Genomic DNA, 12299 nt, shown 5'->3' with positions numbered 1-12299 from the left:
TGGTAAAAATTAAATCTTTAGGAAGAATGGGGTTAATTAGTGTTCATACCAAATTATTTCAGAGAAATATTTTTTGGGCTACACGTGATATCACAAAAATTAACTCAGTACAGTACTACCGTATATGTAAATCAATCTGAGCCTTGCGTAATCACATGTTTTGGACTCCACTAGATGTCAGCATGAAACATTGTGTGTTGGGTTCTCCCCAGTCCCCCATCTGTTCTTAGAAAAGCTTTGCATTGGCCGGAGAGGAGGGAGCCGGCTGCAGTGTGTAGCGAGCAGGAAAGGCGTGGTGAGGATGAAGGTGCAGCCCACTGTGTGTGAGCATGATTTACTGTAGGACTGGCTCTTTGTGCACCAGTCTCCAGCATACCCTGCACACTCCAGCACTCAGCTGATTAATCAGAGTCATTTCCATGAGTGATGGAAGCTCCAGTGCCTCAGGGGCTACAGAAAGCTAATAAACCCCAGCGGACAACAGCCACGCCTGGAAGGACGGTTACTGGCTGCCGCTTTTATATCAGCTCTGTTAGTACAGCCATCTGCCATTATTCTGCCCTCACTGCCCTGTGTCTTCCTTATCGTTATTAACATTGATCAGCTCAGTATCTACTGAATGAGAATTCATAACCCAGGGACTAGTGGTGCACAATTAGTTGTCTGAATATGCAGCACTAGTACAGGTTGTAGCTTGTACTAAATGTATAGTGATGCTATATATATACATATACATGTTTGTGTGTGTGTGTGTGTGTGTGTGTGTGTGTGTGTGTGTGTGTGTGTGTGTGTGTGTGTGTGTGTGTGTGTGTGTGTGTGTGTGTGTGTGTTTAATATATAGTAGAACTAGCTATTAGACCTTTGTATTAGACCTTTTTTAACTGGCATTAACAGATTTTAAGCCACTTGGAGGACAAAGGAAACTAGCTATAAACTCACATATTGTCACAAGTTGATATGGCAAACATGTTAGCAAAGTCTTGCTTATGTACACATCTAGCAGATATGAAGCAGCATCAGCATTAATTTGGAGTCTGTGTTTCTGTCCACCTGTCAAATGTAAGCCTGTTATTCACTCTCCTTTCAGCTCTGTTTCGGTCTCTACGTGCTCCGCTCTCTATGTTCACCAGCTAGTCGCTAACTTTGTCTTTGTGCCATTTGGTGTTGACCACATAGTGTACAGTGGGTTTTTATAGCCTTTTTACCGGCAAAGCGGCTGAAAATGACGCTATAAGCGGTGACCAAAACAGTAAAGACGCGACCCCTAAAACCAAAACAATGAGCTGAAAGATGCTAAAATGCTCCATAGGGCTGAAAAAAAAGATATACCTAAAACTGCAAAATATCAGTTGCATTTTTTGTCAATGGATTCAATCTAAGTGCAAATTTGAATTTCCATTTAATAGATCATGTAAATGAGAGAAGGACTTTTAATTGATTATCTTCCCAACACTATTTTCTGTATATTTGAACATTTCAAATTCTTGGGTATTATCTAAAATATTTTGAAATAGAAATCAGAGAAATGGCTTAACACACAACTGAAGATTTTTAAAAGCTTTATTTTCATGATTGATTAATCTGTTAGTTTTTTTCTTGCTTAATCTATAATTGTTCTACAAAACATGAATGGGAAAATATTAACTGTAATTTCCTATAGCCAAAGGCGATGTCTTCCAACAGACCAACCAACCAAAGATATTCAGTTTACTATAATTTATGGAAAAGGAACAGCCGGAAATTTTAACATTTAAAAAGCAGGAACCATCAAATGTTTGATATATTTGCTTGAAAAATTAAATGATTAATTGATAATCAAATAATGATTGATTCACTAAATGTTTCGAAAAGCTTATATGTATCTAATTTTAAGATTCAAGATTCTTTCTTCTAAAAGAATCTATTTTATGCCTGCTTCTGGTGATATAATGGTATAGAATATGAATAGTTGTGTGTATTGATTTGTACAATTTTCTGAAACTACACTTTTTTATTGAAATAGATGTAGGCTCAAAATTTCCCAGTTTGTCTTAACTGGAATTTTCACTTGCAATGTCCTTTCAACCTTAAGTAGCAGCAACACAATTCGTAGCACTCTGAGCAGCCGTGTGGAGACACATGATGGAAACATGGCCCAAGCAGAGAGGTTTTCCTCTCACTCTGCCAGATCAAAAATAGGCCAACACAATGAAACACAAAGTATTGCATTGTGTAGGTCCTCACATCTGCAGCCCCACATCCCAGAACAGATACGGAGCAAGATGTAATTCATGAGTGCCAGCCATTTACCACGCATACATGGAGGCACCAGTCACTGAGGACATTTGGAGATTCGGGGAGCAGCAACAATGCTTTACTGCTTCATGTGTAGAGCCATTGCAGATATAAATCTTGAGACTTCACCTGATGCTGTCATATCTTTGCGCATGTGTGCTGCATCTTTCTTACGTAAATGTTTTGGGTTTTTTTTTTTTTTTTGGTACTTTTGCATAGAAAAGCAGCTATGCAGTCCCTTTTCTTCGTCATCCTTCCCTTCTTTTCCTGTTGAAATTCTGGTGAATATCGCTACCGTGTCAGAAACCCTACAGTCACCCCTGTTAGAGGCAGCTGTGTGACCTCAATCGTTGCACAGAAAAACACATGGCATTACGTGTGATTTTTGGTCGAAAAAGCTGGGTAGGGCAGTGCATTTTAACGACTTCCCGTAGTCATTGACTGAACAGCCTTAATACATGGCAGTAAGCTCTATGGAGTTAGACTCCACAACACGCATTTCCTTATTAAATATGTAGTCTGAGTTGCACTGAATCTCTCTGGAGACTTGGCCTGTTTAATTCAAAGCAAGGTCTGATGGAGTTTTTTTTCTTACTTCTTTCTCAATGAAAATATGCTGATGATTACTAAATTATTAGAGTGTCTGCCGTAGCAGCAATAGTCAGCAGCACAAAGCCATGATGAGAGCATTCGTACTGTGTCTCATGTCTCATGGGACAGGTGCCAGTGTTGCTCGCCATGGGTTTACCCAGCATGCTGTGAATCTTGGTTGGATCAATATCCTGTTCCCACTCAGACAGTGAATCAGTCCTGCCTGGGTTTCAGGGCACTGGGCTGTAAGATATCTCTTACAATGTGGAAAAGGGTGCACAAAGGAATACAGGCTTGACTGGCTTTCATAGATACAGTAGCAGGGCCTAAAAAGTCGTAACACGTCGATAAAGAGAGAATAGAAAAAAAATTGCGCTTTATTAAGTCCAAATTGCAGTGGAGGGCTGCCATTTTACTTTCCCTCCACACAAAGCAATATGGAGGCAGAGAACTACAGAAAGAGCTGAAGCATCCAACCCCTGGGTTTTGTTGTGCTTCTGTGATCCTAAAGTTGATGTTCTGTAAGCCTGGCTTAGCTTATTCCTCTGTGCCGTAGAGCTCCGTTTTTGTCCAAAAACTTTTAAAAACACATCAGTGAGCCACACTGTTGCACTGGGTGACATGTTCCGTCATTGTGATGGACTCGGGTACTGTCGTTTATTTTGAATCAATCCCCCGTGCGCTGTCCTGCTGCTGTAAATGGTCGGTCTGACCGAATGTGTATCCATCCACGGGTTAAAGTAGCCCCAAACAAATACACAATTTACTCCTGTCTGAATAACATTTTTTAAAACTACAATATCCAGTTTTTTAGGAAATTATTTTGCCTTTTTAAATGTGAAACTATTTGCGACTAGTTGTTGAAGATTTATGTCTTCGGTAGGGACGAACGGGCTTGGGGCTGGGACCCACAGGTATGTGGACTAACACAATATCGGTCTTTTCATGGGAATTGTTGAAAGTAGGAAAAATACAAAATAACACAGAGCCTTTTTTTGTAAGCCTGTACACTTTAGCCACCTAGCAAATGTTAGGTGAGTATAACAGGATGTATAAGACTGTGCGGGTGTCATTTTTCTTTATGTGAGTATTACTGGGACAGCTTCACCTCCGCATTAATTTTCAGATCATTTGTAATTCAAAACTAGCAACCATACATTACACCCTGGACCGGATACTGAGAGATGGTATTGCCATGGACAGGGAACAGATTACATTTCTCTCTCGCCAGTTGTATTTTTTGAAATTACAAAAAGCCATCTCTCTCTCTCTCTCTCTCTCTCTCTCTCTCTCTCTCTGTCTCCTCTCTCTCTCTCTCTCTCTCTCTCTCTCTCTCTCTGTCTCTCTCTCTCTCTCTCTCTCTCTGTCTCTGTCTCTGTCTCTCTCTCTCGCTTCCATTTTTACTGATTGAGACTTTATTGATTTCTGGTTCAAGCGCTCATTGCTGGCCAATAAGGAGGGTGATTCACTTAGAGGACGATGATAATTCTCGGTGACACACAGTAATACCCGAGGGGCTCCAAACTGTCTGGTTCAGCGTTGGTGTTAAGCGAAAGAGTGCGCAACGTCATGTCATGAAACAAGCTGATTTACACGGTAATATGCCTGCTATAAGGGGAAGAAAGCAGTGTGAGCTAAAGGGTCTGGGAGGCATTGCTGACAATTTAGCAGTTTAAGTAATTATGCAATGAATTTTTTTTTAGTTTTTAAGCTTTTTCTGTAATTAGACTCACAGGAACATATCCCAAACCCTCTTTATTAGGAAGCTTATATAAAGCAGTGTGGAAAAAGAAAAAAAAATTATATAGTGATATATACCTTGCAAATATTCGTGCCGTTTTCATAGGATTAAAATCTTTTCTTGATGACAGTGGGAATGGTGCAAATCCAAAGACATAATTCAGATAAATGGATAGAGATGGCAAGAGGGAAAGAGACTCAGCAGCAGACTACTGCTGCAGTAACCACACAGCAAATGGCATGCTTCTTCTTGTCTTCCTCCTATTATCCAGAGGATCTACATTCTCTCATGTACAGAATTTTTTTTTTTTTTTCTTTTTACTTATTTACATCCACTCTTTTTTTTTTCATGCAGTTGCAGCCTTGTAAGCTCAGAAACATATCAGAGCCCCGTGCAGTCCCCGAGCGGCAGTGCTGTTTGAACGGGGGGTGTGGGTGCCGGTTGGACAGCAGAGCATATGGATGCTTTTGGATTGCCCTCGTGCGTTGGACTGGGGCACAGACTGCTGCATACGGCACCTTGTGAGCAGCATCACAAATCAGCCGACCGAGCAGTGAGTGCCACAGTGGAGGGAGAGATGGAAGATGGAGAGAAGGCGAGGGGAAGGGAGAGGGGAAAGGAGGGGAGGGGGATCCTTTCAGTGAAAGAGACAGAAATAGTGGAGAGATAGAGAGGAGGAGGGGATTGAAAGAAGCAGAGGTGGGGGTAGTCACAGAGAGAATGAGTGAGCGTGTGTGTATGTGTGTGCGTTTGGGAGAACGAGTAGTGCTGCAGTGGAAACAGTGCGAAGAGGACTGCAGTTTCTGGTGCTGATGGGTGAGCGGTCGAGGGACGTTATTAAGGCATTGTAACATTAACCCTAAGTGCCTCTTTGGTGAATGGGTTAGCCTGTTGTGGAGAACAGGATTACGGAATTACAGTAGTGCTGGTAAGGGTGTATTTCAACTCTCTCCTCAGCATTGCTCGAACACTTCCTTTGAGGAATTTAGAATACAGTTTTAGGCATTCGAGGCTGGTGGTTGTAGTAGCAGTTAAAGATCCTTGGAGGCTTTCCTTTCTGTTGCTTTTACCATAATGTTCTGTAGGTGTTGTGTGCATGTTACTTCCCGGTGTATGTGGTTCAAACTCAACTCAAAGCTAGTTCATAAGCTCAGGAAAAGGAAATACCGAGCATCTGCTGGGTCCTGATCTGCCCTAGGATCTAGCTATGGAGATTTTCTTAATGCAGTTTGTGTGCAGTCTGTTATGATTTCACATCAGGGACTGTTGCATGAATTTTTTGAAGGGGGGGGTAGCTGCTCTGTATCTAGATTATTCTCATTGATCATGCCTCATTTAGCCTGGTGGGTGTTGTACCGCTTTCCTGGAGAGTTTCCAGGAGGCTACCCTGCTTACAGATGCTCTGCTTGCCCCTATAGCTACACCAGCATCTCTCACAACCTCCCTGAACACAGAGGAACAACCAAGTGGAGCCAAAAAACGACACACTTCCCTAAAATACCTCAGGTCCGCTGTATTATATCCATAATGTAACAAAACAGACACAAGGCACAGTGCTCGTTATCTTTTGAAACCAAGTAGTCAGACGCAAAAAGAGGCTGACAGTTGTGCTGAGGAGTATAGAGAGTAGAGGGGTGGGGATTTTATAAAGTGCTGCAGGATGCTCTTTTTTCTGCTGTCTCTCGTGGGACATATATCACAGGCAGCACTGACTTAACAGTACCAAGGACAAAACCTATCTCGGGCTGCTTGTACCCCTCAATGCCTAATGCTGACTCTGGCAGTTCTGCATCAGGGGCCGTCATTAGCACAACAGTTTTCATTAAATCGGATTAAATCTATTATAACAAAATGACTACACAGAGCTAGGGTATTTATTTTGAAGTGTTACTGAGAGGATTTTAGCTCGGTGTGAGCCTCCGCGGTTCCAAAACAGATCCACATATAACACAAAGAGAAATATTTGTTCTTCTGTCTTCACATGGCCTTGTGTCCTGAGGTCAAATCTTGAAATGTAAACCAGGTTTATTCTTTCCCCAGAGTCTCTGGTATTGTAGTTATCAGAGACCGTCAGTGGCTTGTATTTGAAGAGGTCATGTGATCACTCAGGTTTCAGAAGTATAGTAAACAAAACGCAGTGTGGAGGATGTGAGGGATCATATGATATGTATATACAGCTGGGTTTGTACTGTACCTGCTTACATGTTTATTTCTCCAATAGCCAGAGTGCAAGAGAACATTTGATACTGAGCATGCTCCGAAGGTTCTTTTTTGTCAGGCTCTAAAACATTCAGACAGGCTCATTAAGTCCGTACCTCAGGCTGTCGCTCCCAGTGGCTCTCACACTGAGAAATACTCTCCGAGTTTCTCATACATTACCAGAGAAATGAGAGGATGCTTTGAAGTTCACCAATCTCACTTCTTTTTTTCTGTTGGCTCCCTCCAAGAGGGTAGCTGGTGCCCAAATGCTGGAACTGCTCAAAGAGGGAGAAGAGAGGGAAAAGGCTTATTCTTAGTGTGGAGCCTTGTCGATTGTGGGTGCGCCCTCTCGCACCCATATCCCCCTTGTTTACCTACTTCCTGCCGCTTAATTAGGTTGAAATATTTGCTCTCAGTTTATATTTCAGAGAATTCCATAAAGCAGAAGTATGTTCAAAATGACCAGGACGCCCATACTGGACCGTGAGAATGAGAATGAGTCAGTCATTTTCACCTCTGACACATTAGCACAGCTATCACTGTGATTGCTCAGCTGCTGTCAGCTTCTCACTCCAGGTGAGAGCTCGGCCTTCCCAGTCCTGGCCCCGGCCCATGTGATGGTGTGCTGCTGGCAGACGATGGCAGAGAGCTTCAGTCTTAAACGGTCAGAAGCTGTCCCCAGTCATGGCATCCTGCTGCGCTGACGAGGCACTTTCTTCACTCTTCAATCTTCAGAGGAAGAAAAACATGTCAGTTTTTGTTGGGAGATTTCCAGCAGAATTTGTTTTGTTTTTTTATCACCTTTTAGCAGCCGTGGAGAATGAGTGAAATGATTTTCAGCCTGTTTCATCATACTGGAGATGTTTTGTGTAATGCCTACAAAGTTACAGTAAAAACCTTTGAGTTTACACTGAGATTTTTCAGTATAGAAAGTTACACATAAGTCGGTAGTTAATTTGAAGGAATAGTCTGACAGTTTGGCAAAATATTCTTCTGCCAGAGTTAGATCAGAAGATGGACACCACTCTCATGTCTGTACAGTGAATATGAAGCTACAACCAGCAACTAGTTATCTTAGCTTAGCATAAAGACTGGAAACAGAGGGAAGCAGCTAGCCCAGCTCTGTTCGGTGGAAACAAGATCTGCGTGCCAGCGCTGGTAAAGCTCACTAATTAACACATTGTAGCTTGGTTATTTCATCCATACAAAAACCAAAGTGTAAAAAACATTTCACCGTCTTCCGTGGGCATGTGTGCAGGACTATTTATGAAGTTGCCAGGTCCCTAGAAGATAAGAAAAAAGTAGTGAAAAAAAATGCCATCACAACTTCCCAGGGCCCAAAGTGCCAACCGTCCATTGCTTTTTTTGTACCACCAGCCGTCCAAAACTCAAACATATTTCATTTATTAACACACATGATGAAGAGTAAGCAAATCTTCATATATGAGCAGTTGGAACCAGCAAATTGTTGGCGTTTTGTGTCAAAATAACTGAAGCACTGAGTAATTTTCCTTGGATTGGCTAATTGATTAATTGACTAATAATTGCGGCTTTAAAGTTAAGCTAAACGGCTGGTGGTCATAGCTTAATATTAAATGGACAGACATGAGATTAGTATTGATCTTCTTATCTAACACTACGCCAGAAAGTGAAAGCATGTTTCCTGAAATGTCAAACTGTTCCTTTCCATTATCCAATCATAATGAATGGTAATGGTTGCTTTACTAACATGAAAACAAATTTCATAGTCTCACTCTCTACATATTTTTTTTTTTAAAACAATAATGTCTGTGGCCTCTCTGTAGTGCTGCAGAAGCCTTCTCCTCTTTCACTTTTTCACCACACGGTCTTATATGCAGATTGGGTCACTATCTCTGTGAGAGAATGATTAAACGACCTATCGGGGGACAGGGAAAGGGGTTGCGCTGAGGGTGAGAGGGAGGATGTATGACAACTGGCTGTAAACGATCCCTGCAGGTCCTCGCTCGGCATTTAAAACCCCAGCACCTCCCACCCCCTTTTCAAGGTTCCCTCCTGATAAAAGCTGAGTCACGTTCAGCTGCAGGTGAGAATAAGCATTATTTTATCTACACAGGCAGGTTTGTAAATGAGCCTCTCTGGACTGCCCTTTGGCTTTACATACAATGAGATATGTGAGGGAGAGGCTTTTCTCTAATTCTCTTTCTTGAGATGATGTGTAAGGCACCTTTATGACATCTTTATCTCAGTCACTGCCCTCAGATCAGCAGTGACAACGGCAGGATTTCCTGATGCAGTTGCATTTTGTGGATGTTAAGGTGTAATTGCCATGTTGAAGTCTCTGATGGATGGTCAGCGTCTCTTCTTGTTGATGCTTGTATTGTTTATGTTGGCAGTCAGGGCATTTGTGCAGCCCTGACTCTAGATGTTATCCCCACGGTGCTGACCTGGAAAAAACTACAGATTTTATCAGTTCACCTTAGGAAGAAAAAAAAAAATAGCGGTTTGTTTTTGAAAATCAGAAAGTAAAGTTTTAAAGTTGTAAGCTTTGTCCAAAGCCACAATTATCCGTACGCTCTTATGTATTAGACTATACTGTACGTCCCACATTAACCCAAACAAGGGGGCATACAAATCTTAAAAAGAGAGATGGTTGGCAGGATTTGGCCTAAATTTGAAGTCAGTGCCTTGTTAGTCGAGTTTAATGTTTCAAAAGCTGTTAAGTAAAACTGCGCCACCTGCCAGATGCTTGGCATCCTCCCAATGAAGTATTGTGAAAGGAGACTCAAGGGCTCTTGGACTTTCAGAATCTGGCTCTGGCACATGTTTTGTACCGTGTACTGTGTTTTTGGGTTTGCCAGAGCTTTTGTCTGTCTCTTGGCTCTTCACCATGAAATGACAGAAGAAGGGAGTGTCTTGCAACTACAATGCACTACCTTGCAGAAATCTTTTATCTGACTTCTGGCATCTGGCATTTCTCTGACTGTGCATGACAGCTGAAATCTCTCCAGCTGCAGGACTTGTGCACTGACTTTACGTGTGCTAGTGATGAAGGAGAGATACAGGGCTTTACGTGATATCTTGGTGCAACTCGGCTCAAAAACAGCAACGAAAGACATAAGAAAGATGCAACTTGAGGCAGCTATAAAGACTACAATGTGATTACAATGGTGCATAGTTAGTGGCACCTCTCAGCACAATATTTGGATTTACGTTCAGGTAAAGAACGCAGAGCATTTTGTAAAAGTTTTATCAGTAATGAGCTCATTTAATGAATAAAGGTGGGAATGACAATTACCGCAATTCTATCCTACCAATGAATTATTCTGCTCATACAACTGTCTACACTCTTAGGTTCGGCTCAGACCAAGTTCCACACAGTATCTCATCCTTCAGTGGTAAATAACCAGCAATGCAGCCATCTGTATCCCCCCTGTAATCCTATTAAAACTTGGCTAAAATGAGACCATTATGACTTTGGGATCCCCAAGTCCATTTCAACAGGGGTGAATTACCATAGAGTAGCAAGAGTTCAGGAACAAAGCTGCACATTATCTCTAATTGAAACAACTCCACCATCTCAGCTCAGCTTTCTGACTACAGTAATGCTCTGTCTGATGGATCTAATAAAATACTATGCCCCTTGTACTCTAAATGTTCCAGTACACATTTTCAGCTGAAATCGAGTCCAGCGAGATCAGAGGTCAGCTGTGACTCAGAGGTAGCCGAGCCAATATTCTCTTCCCGTTTCAAGTGCGTTTATCATAGTGTCATGATGTATGTGATGCCTTTGAACAATTACCCTTTATATGATATCCTCAATATCTTATCCAACTTGGCTCCATACCGAAAATAGCTCAATGGGATGCAGATGAAATGAAAGTCACTCAGCATGAAAAGTATAAATACAAAATTAGAGCGCACGCACATGCATCGTCTCAGAAAGAGATAATCGGCCCCTCTGTGAAAGAAATACCGCTTGGCATTAATGTTGCTTTTTCTCCTAAATCTGAAATTATAAGTCTCTGTAGTACTTCTTGTATATTTTTTTAAATAATCCAACCCATCGTGCTGCAGCGATGGCATTAGTGAGACTAAGAGGAAATGAAGCTGCACAGCTAGTTCAGCTGGAGGCCAAGCACTCCACCCACCCACACATAACCCATAATGTCACAGATGGTAGGGGCTTCAGCGGGGGCTGAATGATTTCACCGGGGTCATATTATTCAGATTGCTTTGTATCTTTGAGGTCCCTGGTCGTCTGGTGGCCTGTGACAACTGAGCAGCCATTGCTGTTATTTCTCTTTGAATACAACCACCTTTCACAGTGCCTAATATTCAATACTTAATTTGCCGCCCCACCGGTTCCAACTGTTGCCCCGAGCTGTGATCACATGACCCCAGTTTTCTCTCCCATTTACAGAGGCCATTTTGAGAGTGTGTGTTAAGGTTTTGAACCATCTGCTGCATTTAATTACAAGTATGGATGAAAATTCATGTTCAGATTTAAACACACATGCATGTTCATGAATCCACACACTCGCACACATATAGATCCACCACTGGCAGACAGCTATGCGAACGGGTATAGAGGCAAGTTGTCAGGGTGGGGGGAACACAAAGGACTTGGCCGTCTGGCTGTAGATTGTTAATGAATTGCTGTTCAGGGAACTTGTTGTGTAATGAAACAGCTGCATGACTTTAGCTCACTCTCCTTAGGTTGTTTTCTCTTGGATCTGACCTGGGTGCTAATAAGCCCTTAATAAATACAATCCTACAAACATGGAGATGGCTTTTCTGCAGGCTGGGATTTCCCATTACTGGGGGGGGGGTGTCACACTATGTGGTCAGTGGGTCATCACACGCATGAGGTCAGATAAGGAAGCGGCATTTCTTGGTCACGTGTTGACATGTGAGCGCAAGGAGATGTAGTTATTATCATTAGAGTTTGACAGGTGTCGGGTAATTAAGTAAGAGCGCTTAGGCTGTAGGCATATCTGAGTGTTTCTGAATGACTTATATTTTTCTCTAAATATGATGAAGACCACATATGATGTGATAATCCATTAATGTGCATGTATATATTTTTTAAATGTTCTCCTGCTATTCTTAGGTATTGATAATTAGCTTATGTATTGCCTAAAACAAGTGCAGTTCAGCCCCTTAAATGTGTACTGCAGAGGGAACCCCCACAGCTAAGAGGCTACAGAAGCGAGCATGAACCGCAGTGTCCCCAGTTTGAGCCCAACTGGGGACCTTTGTTGCATTTCTCTCCTCCTAAAGTCTCCACTGTCTATAATGAAAGCACAAAAATTACCTGAAAATACAAAAGAAATCATATCAAGGCAATGAAAATATGATATTTACAAGAACTGACGTAAAAGTCATCACCTCTAAATTCTGTTATTGATCAAATCTTTCCTAAAAATCATAATTGAGAAGATGCAGATAAGAAAGTAAGTAGCTATGTTAGGGAAGGATTTGGGCGTTATAGGAAGATGTATAATATTGTCAT

At 41.9% G+C, this 12299-nt stretch overlaps 1 protein-coding gene across 3 annotated transcripts in view; it reads left to right on the top strand.

Moving 5' to 3' along the window:
* The window catches only part of LOC120803960 (synaptotagmin-2-like), a 54393-nt gene that overhangs the window by 26061 nt on the left and 16033 nt on the right, over positions 1 to 12299 (top strand). Inside the window, exon 1 of one of the 3 annotated variants that reach the window (XM_040153032.1) lies at positions 5515 to 5534. The exons of the other annotated variants lie outside the window; for them this stretch is intronic. The gene's annotated coding sequence lies outside the window, so the exon portion shown is untranslated. Of the gene's footprint in view, positions 1 to 5514; positions 5535 to 12299 lie in introns of those variants that run through there. 3 annotated transcript variants of the gene reach the window in all.

This window comes from Xiphias gladius, chromosome 18 (genome assembly GCF_016859285.1).
Source record: "Xiphias gladius isolate SHS-SW01 ecotype Sanya breed wild chromosome 18, ASM1685928v1, whole genome shotgun sequence".
NCBI lineage: Eukaryota > Metazoa > Chordata > Actinopteri > Istiophoriformes > Xiphiidae > Xiphias > Xiphias gladius.
The sequence above is the reverse complement of the archived record's forward strand: the minus strand, read 5'-3'. Positions and strand labels throughout refer to the sequence as shown.